This window comes from Anomaloglossus baeobatrachus, chromosome 3 (assembly GCF_048569485.1).
Source record: "Anomaloglossus baeobatrachus isolate aAnoBae1 chromosome 3, aAnoBae1.hap1, whole genome shotgun sequence".
NCBI lineage: Eukaryota > Metazoa > Chordata > Amphibia > Anura > Aromobatidae > Anomaloglossus > Anomaloglossus baeobatrachus.
The window spans coordinates 98,489,326-98,502,155 of NC_134355.1; the positions used below are offsets into that span (position 1 = coordinate 98,489,326).

The window sequence follows — 12,830 nt, forward strand, 5'->3', positions numbered from 1 at the left end:
ATAATAATAATAATAATAATAATAATAACTGAAATTGCAGAGTAGACAGACACAGCTCATATGTGTGTATGAGAGAGAGTGTTTCTGTGTGTTTCATGCCCCTCACCTGTCTGTGTGATAAGATCAGCCTCTTGTAGAGGAGCAGCCTCCTGTAGCCTAGATCAGTCTTGCTAAAATCTTTACCACTGGCTCATGTTGTGTTCTGAAAATGGTGGCTGCTGAACTGCTCCTCAGCTCCCTCATACACATTCCTTATGACTCAGTACTCTACACTACCACAGGGGGCGCTGCTGGGCTCCTCATACACATTCATTATGAGTCAGTACTCTACACTACCACAGGGGGCGCTGCTGGGCTCCCTCATACACATTCATTATGAGTCAGTACTCTACACTACCACAGGGGGCGCTGCTGGGCTCCTCATACACATTCATTATGAGTCAGTAGTCTACACTACCACAGGGGGCGCTGCTGGGCTCCTCATACACATTCATTATGAGTCAGTACTCTACACTACCACAGGGGGCGCTGCTGGGCTCCCTCATACACATTCATTATGAGTCAGTACTCTACACTACCACAGGGGGCGCTGCTGGGCTCCTCATACACATTCATTATGAGTCAGTACTCTACACTACCACAGGGGGCGCTGCTGGGCTCCCTCATACACATTCATTATGAGTCAGTACTCTACACTACCACAGGGGGCGCTGCTGGGCTCAGTGAGATGCATCAGACTGAACTAGGCTGTCCTGATTCATTCTCAATACAACATTTAGTTCAGCAGCTCATATAGTTCATTTAGTTCACAGGTCACATGATGCATTTCCTGTCAGCTCCTCACAGGAGAGAAATACTGAACTAAATGAACTAAATGAACTAATCTTTTCAGTGAACTAGTTCATGGTGAACTAATCACCAAAATGAACTAGATTTCCCATCACTACTAAGTATCAGGTGATGCACTTGTAGTAATGCTCATGTGGCCCTAGCCTCCCAAGTTTAATCCAATCTATTTGTCACCAGTGCAGGAGCCCAGCGAGCGCCGGGCATCAAAAAATTATATGAAACTCATAATTGCTCCTCTCCACGGAAATCTTTAGTAAAAGGCGAAAGATTTATTCGATCTGAAGAGAAACCAGAGTATAAAGATGAGCACAGCCGGCGTCACATGGGGCCTGCGCTGCGCCCATCACCCTCGCGGAGAGGACGGTGCTGGAGGTCTTATGGTTGGATCACGTTCTCCGTCCCCCGGACACAATGTATCTGATCAGTTACTAAACTTTACTACAAAAACAATGGATACAAACAGAAAACATTACAACTCTGAGAACGGGTCAGGTGCATTCTGGGAGATATGCAGATCAGGGCAGGAGGCGGGCACAAGGTTTCCGTAGAGATTCGGAGTCATTCCATTAAAGGGATTGTTCAGAGGCCGGTTTACATGTTCTCAAGATTTAGCATAAGAAAAGCCCAGAGAGATCCCGGGAATGTGAGGAGCAGAAAACACAGACGGGGCCGGATCTATTCTCAGTAATCCTGCACTGATCTATGGGGATCAGGAGATCTGTTATAAAGCCGCAGCACAGGGAGACCCCCAGGAGCAGAGCACTGGACCGGGGGAGGGGAAGCTGCAGGAGCAGAGCACTGGACCGGGGGAGGGGAAGGTTTAGGAGCAGAGCACTGGACCTGGGGAGGGGAAGCTGCAGGGGGCAAGGACCCTGCACAAAGGATGGCCAAAAATACTGCAAAGGCATGTGCTATATACTGTAAGTGGGCATGTGCAGCAGTACTGGCAGGGGTGGGATTCAGCCTGTTCTCCCCAGTTCGGTGGAACCAGTTGTTAAAATAGCAGCCAATTCCCCAATCAGGAAGATCCCAGAGCCGCAATCCAGTTCTCTCGCCCACGCACAGTCTGTTCTCTGGCGTCTGCGCTCTTCAACCCCCCCACTGAGGATCGCACTTTCAATTGTATTGGTAAGGCTAGGTTCACATTTCCGTTGTTTTGCATCAGTCACATGCGTTGCTTGACGCTTGTGACTGATGCGTTGTACAACGGATGACAAGAATTGGAATTCATTGTCATCATAAAGCGGATTACGTTGTAAAACGTGAGAGAGCGATCAGCTGATCATTCACAATAGCCGGCCGCTGGCTTTTGAGAGCGATCAGATGATCTCCTGGTGGCCGGCTAATGAGCGCGATCAGCTGATCGCTCTCATTAGCCGGCCGCCGGGTGATCAGCTGATTGCTCTCATTAGCCGGCTGCCGGGTGATCAGCTGATTGCTCTCATTAGCCGGCTGCCGGGTGATCAGCTGATCGCTCTCATTAGCCGGCCGCCGGGTGATCAGCTGATCGCTCTCATTAGCCGGCTGCCGGGTGATCAGCTGATCGCTCTCATTAGCCGGCCGCCGGGTGATCAGCTGATTGCTCTCATTAGCCGGCCGCCGGGTGATCAGCTGATCGCTCACCGAAGTCGGCCACCGGGCGATCAGCTGATCGTTCAGCCGCCGAGAGAGCATGCGCAGCGAAATCAAAAGGATTCCACTGCTTAAAAAACGCTACATGCTGTGTTCCTGCCGCCCAACAATCAGTCGTTCCACGACTGATCAGTCGGGCGGCGAATGCAACGCAAGGGCATCAGTCACAATCCGCCGCTCATACAAGTCTATGGGAACAACGGAACCCGCCAAACGGATTTCATTGTTTATCAGAGCGGCGGATTGTGATTGATCATAAACAACAGAAATCTGAACCTAGCCTTACCTAGATGACGTCATTGTGACGCCCAGGCCTATCAGGTCGTCACAGGGTATTGTGCAATCTGCCCTTCTGCATGATATCCACCTCCTCCTTGGTTACGGGTCCCTGACCTTTGGTGTTGCTAAGAACAAGCTAATGAAAAACCCTAGGAACATTCTGTACCACACCCACCAGTGGACAGCCTGAAGGGAATAAGGCTGGCCACTTGGGGGGTTGGTTAAGGGGATGTCAGGAGTGTTAGGAGACAGTTAATTGAGGAGTGACTCTCAAGACGAGAGGTCACAAGTGAGTTGTAGCGTGACTCTCGAGAAGAAAGGTCAGGAGCTAGGCTCCTCGTATGCTAGGTGGCAGACATTGGTCTGGGCCTGGTAGGAGCTGGCCCCGGTCGCAGGGGATCGTGACAAGGGGCACAGACTGTCGAGGAGGACAGCCGGCGGCCTTGTGCCATCACCGGGCAGGGGCCAGGGCACGACGGGGTACGTGGAACCCAGGCCAGGAAGTAGCTTCAGGCGTCCTGGTAATTCACCCGATGAGGACTGAGCCTTCAAGATCTATTCTCTACCCGCTCCAAAATTGGGGTACTAGCGCAACGAGGGGGATAGGACTTTCCCACTGCATAGTCCAGAAAATCCCAAGCGTGAACTCTGAGAGCAAGCTCACTCCATTAGCCATACGGGTGAGCGGGACCCGTTTAGTTTCAAGCTGAAAGGGACCAACTACAGAAAGAGGTGCCAAGGTCAAGGTCACAGGCTAACAAGCAACACCGTAGGGCACGGGATCAAGGCGTGCTCCCTCCCTGCTGCAGAGGCATCAAGAACTTTGGTTTACCACGGTTGTTAGCGTCAGCGTTATTTGACTGAGTACAAAAATTAACCCTTACTGGTCCGACGGCACCTCCCCAACACCATCACCAAGTCCCGGGGCATCCCCCCTACCCGTGGAGGGGTTAAACACCTGGATGCCTACACCATCGCCACCGGGTACTCCCAGCCGCAGCGGTGGTACTTCACCCTTACCACACGCCACAGGTGGCGTCACAAACTTTTCACACTGTCCCCTGTACATAGCCCCCCTTGATTCGAGTGGCTGCACAACCCCCGGGTCTGGAGACCCCTCGAGCCACTGCGGACCCGGATCCGAGCAGCCCGGCTGCTGACGCGGGGGTGGCACATCATTACTGTGCAAACCTGTGGCCTGAGCTGTCAGAGCTGCAGGACAGGGGACACGCTGAGACTGGAGCAGCGGGGGAACGGGGAGAAGTGAGTGTATGTATTCACTGTTGCCAAACGACTATGGGGCTACATAGTGCTGCCACATGGGGGCTGCATAACACTATATGGAGGAATTTGCGGGTGCATTATATAGAGTAATATTGGGCTGCATTAAATTATGTGGAGCAATGTTGATGCATTATGTTATATGGAGGAATGTGAGGGCTGCATACTTCTATACCCCCAGAGCTCTATGTCCCTTGCTGTATACCCCCCAGTGCTACTGCTCATGCTCCAACAGCTTGAATGTATTGCCCCCGACGGTCCAATGTAATCAAAATGTTGGAGCATGACAAGTAGCGCTTTCATGCCTGTTCTGTCTGCAAGGACCTAGAGCTTGCATGCAATTGGATTATTGGATCATGTGCTCCTTTGTGGGCGTATTATTGGCCGGCAGTTGCCATGGATACAGGAACGCTGCTGATCCAGATTCTTCATATGGAGTGGATTCTATACTTCTTATCAATGTTTCTACTGTTTGATTATTTGTGATAATGTATATGCGACCACTGTCTATGTATTATAGTCGGATCACTGCAATTTTTTGCTGATGTTTTATAACTTGTGTATCGTAACGATGCTGTGATTGGTTAATTACTGTGAGGGTGGGAGAGCTTTGGATTGGTGATTTGGTATGAGCAGGATGTATTTATACCTGGGTGTGGGAGCATTTCAGACATGCTGGATAAAGCCCTAATGTAGGGTGAAATGTAGCTGCTGCCTGTTGGGATGAAATAAAGAAGATATTCTGAAGATTTCCCCTGAGACGCTGTCTATTATTAACCCCTTCAGCCCCAAGCCTATTTTGACCCTAAAGACCAGGCCATTTTTTGCAATTCTGACCAGTGTCACTTTATGAGGTTATAACTCTGGAACGCTTCAGCGGATCCCGGTGATTCTGAGATTTTTTTTTTCGTGACATATTGGGCTTCATGTTAGTGGTAAATTTAGGCCAATATTTTTTGCGTTTCTTTGTGAAAAAAATGGAAATTTCGCGAAAATTTTGAAAATTTAGTAATTTTCAAACTTTTAATTTTTATGCTCTAAAACCAACGAGACATATGACACAAAATAATTAATAAATAACATTTCCCACATGTCTACTTTACATCAGAACAATTTTGGGGGAAAAAAAAAAAATTTAAGGAAGTTATAGGGGTTCAAAGTTTATGAGCAATTTCTCATTTTTACAACAAAATTTACAAACCCACTTTTTTTAGGGACCACATCACATTTGAAGCGATTTTGAAAGGTCTACATGACACAAAACAACCAAAAGTGACACCATTAAAAAAACGGCACCCCTCAGGCTACTCAAAACCACATTCAAGAAGGTTATTAACCCTTCATGTGCTTCACAGTGACTAAAGCAATGTGGAAGGAAAAAATTAACATTTTACTTTTTGCAACAAAAATGTTAATTTAGCCTCAAATATCGCATATTCACAAGGGTAGCAGGATTAAATGAACCCCCAAAATTTGTTGGGCAATTTCTACTGAGCACGCAGATACCTCATATGTGGCGAAAAACCACTGTTTGGGCGCACGGCAGGACTCGGAAGGGAAGGAGCGCCATTTGACTTTTTTGAACAGAAAATTAGCTGGAATCGTTAGCCGCACCATGTTGCGTTTGGAGAGCCCCTGAGGTGCCGAAACAGTGGAGCTCCCCCACATGTGACCCCATTTTGGAAACTAGACCCCTCATGTAATTTATCTAGATGTTTATTGAGCACTTTGAGCCTCTGGGGGCTTTACAAAAGTTAATAGAGTTGAGCCGTGAAAATAAAAAATAAAAATTTTACCACAAAATTGTTACTTCAACCAGGTAGCTTTTTTTTTCACAAGGGTATCAGGAAAAATTGCACAATAAAATATATTATGCAATTTCTCCTGAGTACACAGACACCTCATATGTGGTGGAAATCAAATGTTTGGGCGCGCAGCAGGGCTCGGAATGCAAGGAGCGTCATTTGACGTTTCAAACACAAAATTGTCTGGGATAATTAGCGTATTCCATGCTGTGTTTGGAGACCCCCTGAGGTGCCGAAACAGTGGAGCTCCCCCACATGTGATCCCATTTTGGAAATAGACCCCCATGGCATAGAAAAAAAAAAACAGGGCGCACGCACGAATGTTCTGCAAAAAAAAGGGGGGGGGGGACTAGGTATGGAAAAAAGAAGTCCTGTCCAAAGTCGAGTACGACTGCAGGACGATTGCTGATCAGGTACCTAATTGTTCAAGTTATGTTTTGTTTTGTTTTTTTATTTGGGGTGCACAAAAAAAGCAAAAACTAGAGCAACAATTACGTACCTGATCAGCACTTGGCGGCAAGCAGGTGGGGGAGGAGGGGGGGGAGAGGGAGTGGGAGATGCGATTTGGGATAGTTAGAAAAGAGCCACGAACAATACTTACAGGATGGATCAGAACAGCGGCAGATGGGGGGGGGGGGGCGGCAAATTGGGGGGCAGCGGCATATAAAGGGAGCATCTGTGATTGTGAGACGGAGGCGGCTGGGATAGGGTGGAGGCGGCTGGGATAGGGTGGGGGCGGATGGGAGAGGGCGCAGTGGATGCAGGAGCGGCAGAGGATGGGGGGGAAGGGGGGATGGGGGGGATGGGTGGGAAGGGGAGTGGGAGGTGAGATTGGGGATAGTTACCCTACAGGATGGATCTAGGCAGCTGGATCGCAGCAGATCGAGGAGGGTGAGAGGTGGCAGAGGGAGCGCAGCGCAGATCACGGAGGAGACAGGTGAGCAGAGCACAGATCACGGGGGTGAGAGGTGAGGGAGAGCGGACAGCAGATCATGGGGGTGACAGGTGAGGGAGCACAGATCACGGGAATGACAGGTAAGGGAGCACAGATCACGGGGGTGACAGGTGAGGGAGCACAGATCACGGGGGTGACAGGTGAGGGAGCACAGATCACGGGGGTGACAGGTGAGGGAGCACAGATCACGGGGTTGACAGGGGAGGGCACACACATCACGGGGGTGACAGGGGAGGGAGCGCACATCACTGGGGTGACAGGGGAGGGGTCGGGTAGCCGATCACGGGGGTGAGAGGTGGGGAGGAGCGGGCAGCACATCACGGAGGTGAGGGGGCGAGCAGCACATAACGGAGGAGAGGGGGCGTGCAGCATATAACGGAGGAGAGGGGGCACGCAGCACATAACGGAGGAGAGGGGGCGGGGCCGGGCAGCACATAACGGAGGAGAGGGGGCGGGGCCGGGCAGCACATAAGGGAGGAGGAAGCGGGGAGTCGATCTCGAGTGGAGGGGGCTGGCAGCACATCACGGAGGTGAGGGGACGAGCAGCCGATCACGAGTGAAAGGGGCCAGGCAGCAGATCGGGGGGAGCGGTGGCACTGTGGCAGATGGAGGGCGGTGGCGGCGGATCTGGAGGTGTGGGGGTGAGGGTGCGGGCAGCAGATACGGGGGGTGCGGGCAGCAGATCGGGGAGACAGGTGGCAGATTGCAGAGGGCAGCGGTGGCGGCGGATCGGGAGGCTTTTCGCCGGTTTCATATAGTGCAATGGCAGCGCGGCAACTTCCGGGTCCCATGCTCCGGTCACAGGATGGGACCGGATCTTGTCGCCCTGCCATTGCACTGTATACACTCACTGTGCTGGCGTGCTGCAGGGCTGACAAGTGAAGCTGATGGGGTGGTCACCGGCAACAGGTCCACTGTGATTGGAGAGATCAGTCACAAGGCCGATCTCTCCAATTAGAGCTACTGGAGCTGGGGGAGGGTGATCCAGTGAGGTCACCCAGCTCCAGCCAATGGCCAGTGCTATAGCTGCACTGGCCAGGGCTGGATTTCAATGTTTCAGTCACTTTAAATGGCTGGAACATTACAGTGGCTATGATTGGTTGAGCGATGTTCGTCAGCCAATCACAGCCTCCGTAGGTCCAGGGAGGAGGCACCACCCCTGCTGAGGTCAGGTACAGGTCCCCTCCTCCCCGAATCTGCGGTTTGTGTTACCCGATTGCAATCACCGGAGGCTCCGGTGCCGCGATTCCGCCATGACGGAAAGATCCGTCCTTGGTCTTTAAGCCCCAGGGCACCATGACGGATCTTTCCGTCCATGGTCAGGAAGGGGTTAAGGTTTGGTAACTGTGGCGCCCTGGACTAGCCAGGTCGTCACAGGTACTACAACACACACCCCCACCCTGAGACAGGCACATCAGCCAGACACAAAATCCTTGTTGCCTCCCTCCAGTGGCTGATGTCCACACCAGGTGGGGTGGAGCCAGGCGGTTGGCCCCACCCACTGAGGAGTTCACAGTCCTGGAGGCGGGAAAAGGAAGTAAGAACAGTTAGGGAAGTGGAAGAGAGAGGGTGAGAAGTGAGGAGTAAACTGACCGTGTCCGGGTGTGTGGTCCGGGCACCAAGAGCAAGGTTGGCAGACGGTGGTGGCCGTCTGCAGGAGAGGCAGATCAACACGGAACCGTAGGACCGGGGACGGGCGGTGGCCTGGGGAGCGAAGTAAAGCCAGCACACACAGGCAGGGCCTGCGGCCCCCGACCAGGCTTGGAGTCGCCATTAGAGGTCAAATCCGTCAGTGACCGGAACCCCAGGGGTTTCCTAACAGCCAAGACCCGATTTGAAGGCAACCGTCCGACCAGCAAAAGGAAATACAGCTACCGCCACAGCTAGAGTTCCAAGGGCCAGAGCCTGCGGGCAAAAGGGCTCCTCCGGCACATATACACGCTGGGGAGCAGGTTACCAGTGGGAATCCATCGGGACCGAACATACACAAAGGTGCAGGGAAAGGCAGCCACCACCAACTGTCCGGGAGAAGTCACGGCGGCCGGCTGCGGGACCCGTCCATCCAGCCGTTTGGTTTATTAGAGACTTTGCGTACATTTGTGGCTGAGTGAGTACAACCGTGCCGTCCGGCACCGCGCTGCGCAGTCCAGGCAACCCTGCACCTTGCCAACCCTGCATCCCCGTCACCTCACCGGGCCCCGGGACCACCAACCCCTACCCACGGAGGGGGGAACAACATCCCAGCTGCTCCCTACAATCGCTCCCGGGATCCCTGTCACCAGCAGCGGTGGTGTCCAACCACACCACAACCCGTGGGTGGTGTCACGGACCAAATCCCCAAACCAAACTACCCCCCTTTCACTCACGGGCGAGGAGCGCCGCTCGAGCCCCCGGATCCGGCCCACCGCTCGAGCCACCGAGCAGCCATCGCAGCAGCGCCGGACCCGAGCGTTAGCGAGTGCAGCGCAGCGGCGTCCTCCCCGCCCGCGACATAACAATGCTAAGAGGGTCCCTTGTTTTTTTTTACCTTTTTCTTTTGAAAAGAATCCAATTGATGTGCTGCAAATAACATGTTTTTTTTGCATACACATTACTGGGGGCGTACATATTACTGAGGGGATATACAGCTCCAGAAGGGGGTATACAGAACTGGGGTGAGGGGAAAAACAGCTCTTGGGGGCATACAGCACTGGAGTTGGGTAACATACAGCTCTGGGGGGTATACAGCACTGGAGTTGGAGAACATACAGCTCTGGGGGGTATACAGCACTGGAGGAGTTGGGGAACATACAGCTCTGGGGTGGGGGACATACAGCTAATGGGGGGTATACAGCTCTGGGGTGGGGGACATACAGCTCTGGGGTGGGGGACATACAGCTCTGGGGGATATAAAGCTCTGGGGTGGGGGACATACAGCTCTGGGGGGTATACAGCACTGGGGTGGGGGACATACAGCTCTGGGGGGTATAGAGCACTGGAGTTGTTGGGGACATACAGCACTGGGGTGGGGGACATACAGCTCTGAGGAGATCAGTAAGTGCACGATGTGGCGGCTCAGAGAATATCCCCAATGTGGGCGCCTGGGTTATGGTTCCTCACCAGGGTCCCATCAGCTCTGCGGCAGACGCTGGACTCCAGCGCTTGTTTCTTACTGCATGCGGCTTCTGTTTCTTCCATTTCTCCCTGTGCACAGTATTATACGGTGTGCGGCACAGAACCACAGTGAGTGCCGTATTGTCGGATACTTAGAACAGCAGCTTCTGATGTTCCCCCTCGGTGCGCCACTCACGTCCGACAACTGATAGAGCCTGCGGGGGGTTGTATCTGACATCTGCAAAACAAAATCTCAACAGAGCAGCACATTTTATTATACACAACACCATTAGCATTGAATTAAGATGTTTTCCCGACAGTGACCTCTTCACTGAGGCAGAGGCAAAAATATTCAACTTTACATTCAGCTTCCTTAATTTAAATCAATGACTTTGTTCAAATTAACATTTAGGTTTTCAGGCAAAAAGCCAAAGAAACCACCACAGCCCCAATCACTGCGAGACGCCGGACACACCTCGACCCCCACACAGGTTGGGGTGGGGTGGGTAACCATAGTTACTACATTCCTATTATACAAGTGCATCTCAATAAATTAAAATATCATCAAAAAGTTAATTTATTTCAGTAATTCAATACAAAAAGAGAAACCCATATATTATATAGAGTCATTACACACAGAGGGATCTATTTCAAGTGTTTATTTCTGTTCATGTTGATGATTATGGCTTACAGCCAATGAAAACCCAAAAGTCATCTCAGAAAATTAGAATATTAAATAAGACCAACTGAAAAAATGACTTTAAACTCAGAAATGTTGGCACCTACTGAACAGTAAATGCACTCAATACTTGGTCGTGGCTCCTTTTGCATGAATTACTGCATCAATGCGGCGTGGCATGGAGGCGATCAGCCTGTGGCACTGCTGAGGTGTTATGGAAGCCCAGGTTGCTTTGAGAGTAGTCTTCTGTTCGTCTGCATTGGTGGGTCTGGTGTCTCCCATCTTCCTCTTGACAATACCCTATAGATTCTCTATGGGGTTTAGGTCAGGCGAATTTACTGGTCAATCAAGTACAGTGATACTATGGTTATTTAAACCAGGTATTGGTACTTTAGGCAGTGTGGACAGGTGCCATGTCCTGCTGGAAAATTAAATTTCCATCTCCAAAAAGACAAAGATTTTTATATATGTATATACATATATGAGAAACGGGTTTATGCCGCGCTCAAGAATCACTGTATCCAAGGAATTTACTTTAAATCTCTTTTTTTATTTCAGTTCCAACGCGTTTCAGAGACATATACCGTCTCCTTCTTCAGGGAAAAGAGAAAATGTATCCACAGTATGCAGACCAGATGGTTATATAGGAGTCCATTAAAGACACGTTAATCCTAATGACGTCAATGCTCTCATGGTAACAGAGTGACTCATGAGCACGTGGAGACTGCAGAAAAACTGTGTTAACATTTAAAAAAATTTTATATATACAAGCATCTGAACTTTTTCAAACCATAAATAACTGAAAAATAAAAATGAATAAAAATGATAAATAAACCGTATATAAAAAGATGTTTGGTTTATTTCCCAAGGCGTATAAATGTAATGATGGACATAAAATTGTTAAGTGTGGTGCTAGAACCCCAAAGGAGGGAGTATTTCCTTGAGTTCTGACTCAGAATGGCTTGTAAGCATCCATTGTTCCATGGCTGGCTGCTTATTTGAGATGGCGCAATCAAGCAGCTACTGAATAAACCCACAATAAAGGGAATCATAAAGGTGTACATTTATAACGTGCAAAAGTGCTGATGTGAAAAATGTGCATGTAGATGCCAGAGATATTTATGTGTAAAATAAAATGTGTCAGTTTAATGAAAGAATGTGCATTTGAAATTGATGCTTGAATGACTAGTGTGTCAATGTTATAAAGGACTGTGCATATGGAACCAGAACATGTGCATATAGATACTGAAGAAACAAGAGACTTCCGAGAGATTCCTAGAAAGCAGAAGCCGTGAACTTAAGGAGAAAGAAAAGCGCCTGCGCAGAGACACTAAGCTAGTTCTCAATGAAAAACAGGGTGAAATGAGTTCAACCCGTGGGAAAAAAAGAGACAGCGCATGCGTGAAAAATACAATGAAAGTGACTCGGGTGCAAATGCCCCACCAACATTCTGGGTGCAAAAACGGGCATGCAACACATATTGGAGCAGTGGATATATGGATAGGATGAAAATATAGTACAAGATTATTGCTCAACAAATATAAAAAAAAAAAAAAAAATGTAAATAAATATGAATAAAAATGAATAAAAATGTAAATAAAAAGCACCTCATACTATTGTAGATGACTTTGATGAAAGATATATATATCATAATGAATGTACACATTTATATGAAACATATTAAAAATGTTTGGTTAATTTCCAAAGCGTATAAATGTGGTGATGGACATAAAATTGTTAACAATTTTATGTCCATCACCACATTTATACGCTTTGGAAATTAACCAAACATTTTTAATATGTTTCATATAAATGTGTACATTCATTATGATATATATATCTTTCATCAAAGTCATCTACAATAGTATGAGGTGCTTTTTATTTACATTTTTATTCATTTTTATTCATATTTAATTACATTTTTTTTTTTTTTTTTTTTATATTTGTTGAGCAATAATCTTGTACTATATTTTCATCCTATCCATATATCCACTGCTCCAATATGTGTTGCATGCCCGTTTTTGCACCCAGAATGTTGGTGGGGCATTTGCACCCGAGTCACTTTCATTGTATTTTTCACGCATGCGCTGTCTCTTTTTTTCCCACGGGTTGAACTCATTTCACCCTGTTTTTCATTGAGAACTAGCTTAGTGTCTCTGCGCAGGCGCTTTTCTTTCTCCTTAAGTTCACGGCTTCTGCTTTCTAGGAATCTCTCGGAAGTCTCTTGTTTCTTCAGTATCTATATGCACATGTTCTG

The 12,830-nt window shown here is 49.0% G+C and overlaps 1 non-coding gene across 1 annotated transcript; it reads right to left on the reverse strand.

The window, feature by feature from the left end:
• Positions 1 to 1,032: 1,032 nt before the first annotated feature.
• Positions 1,033 to 1,147, reverse strand: LOC142298263 (U5 spliceosomal RNA). Its single transcript, XR_012752472.1, has one exon. It is a non-coding gene; the product is annotated as a U5 spliceosomal RNA (small nuclear RNA).
• Between the last annotated feature and the right edge of the window lie 11,683 nt (positions 1,148 to 12,830).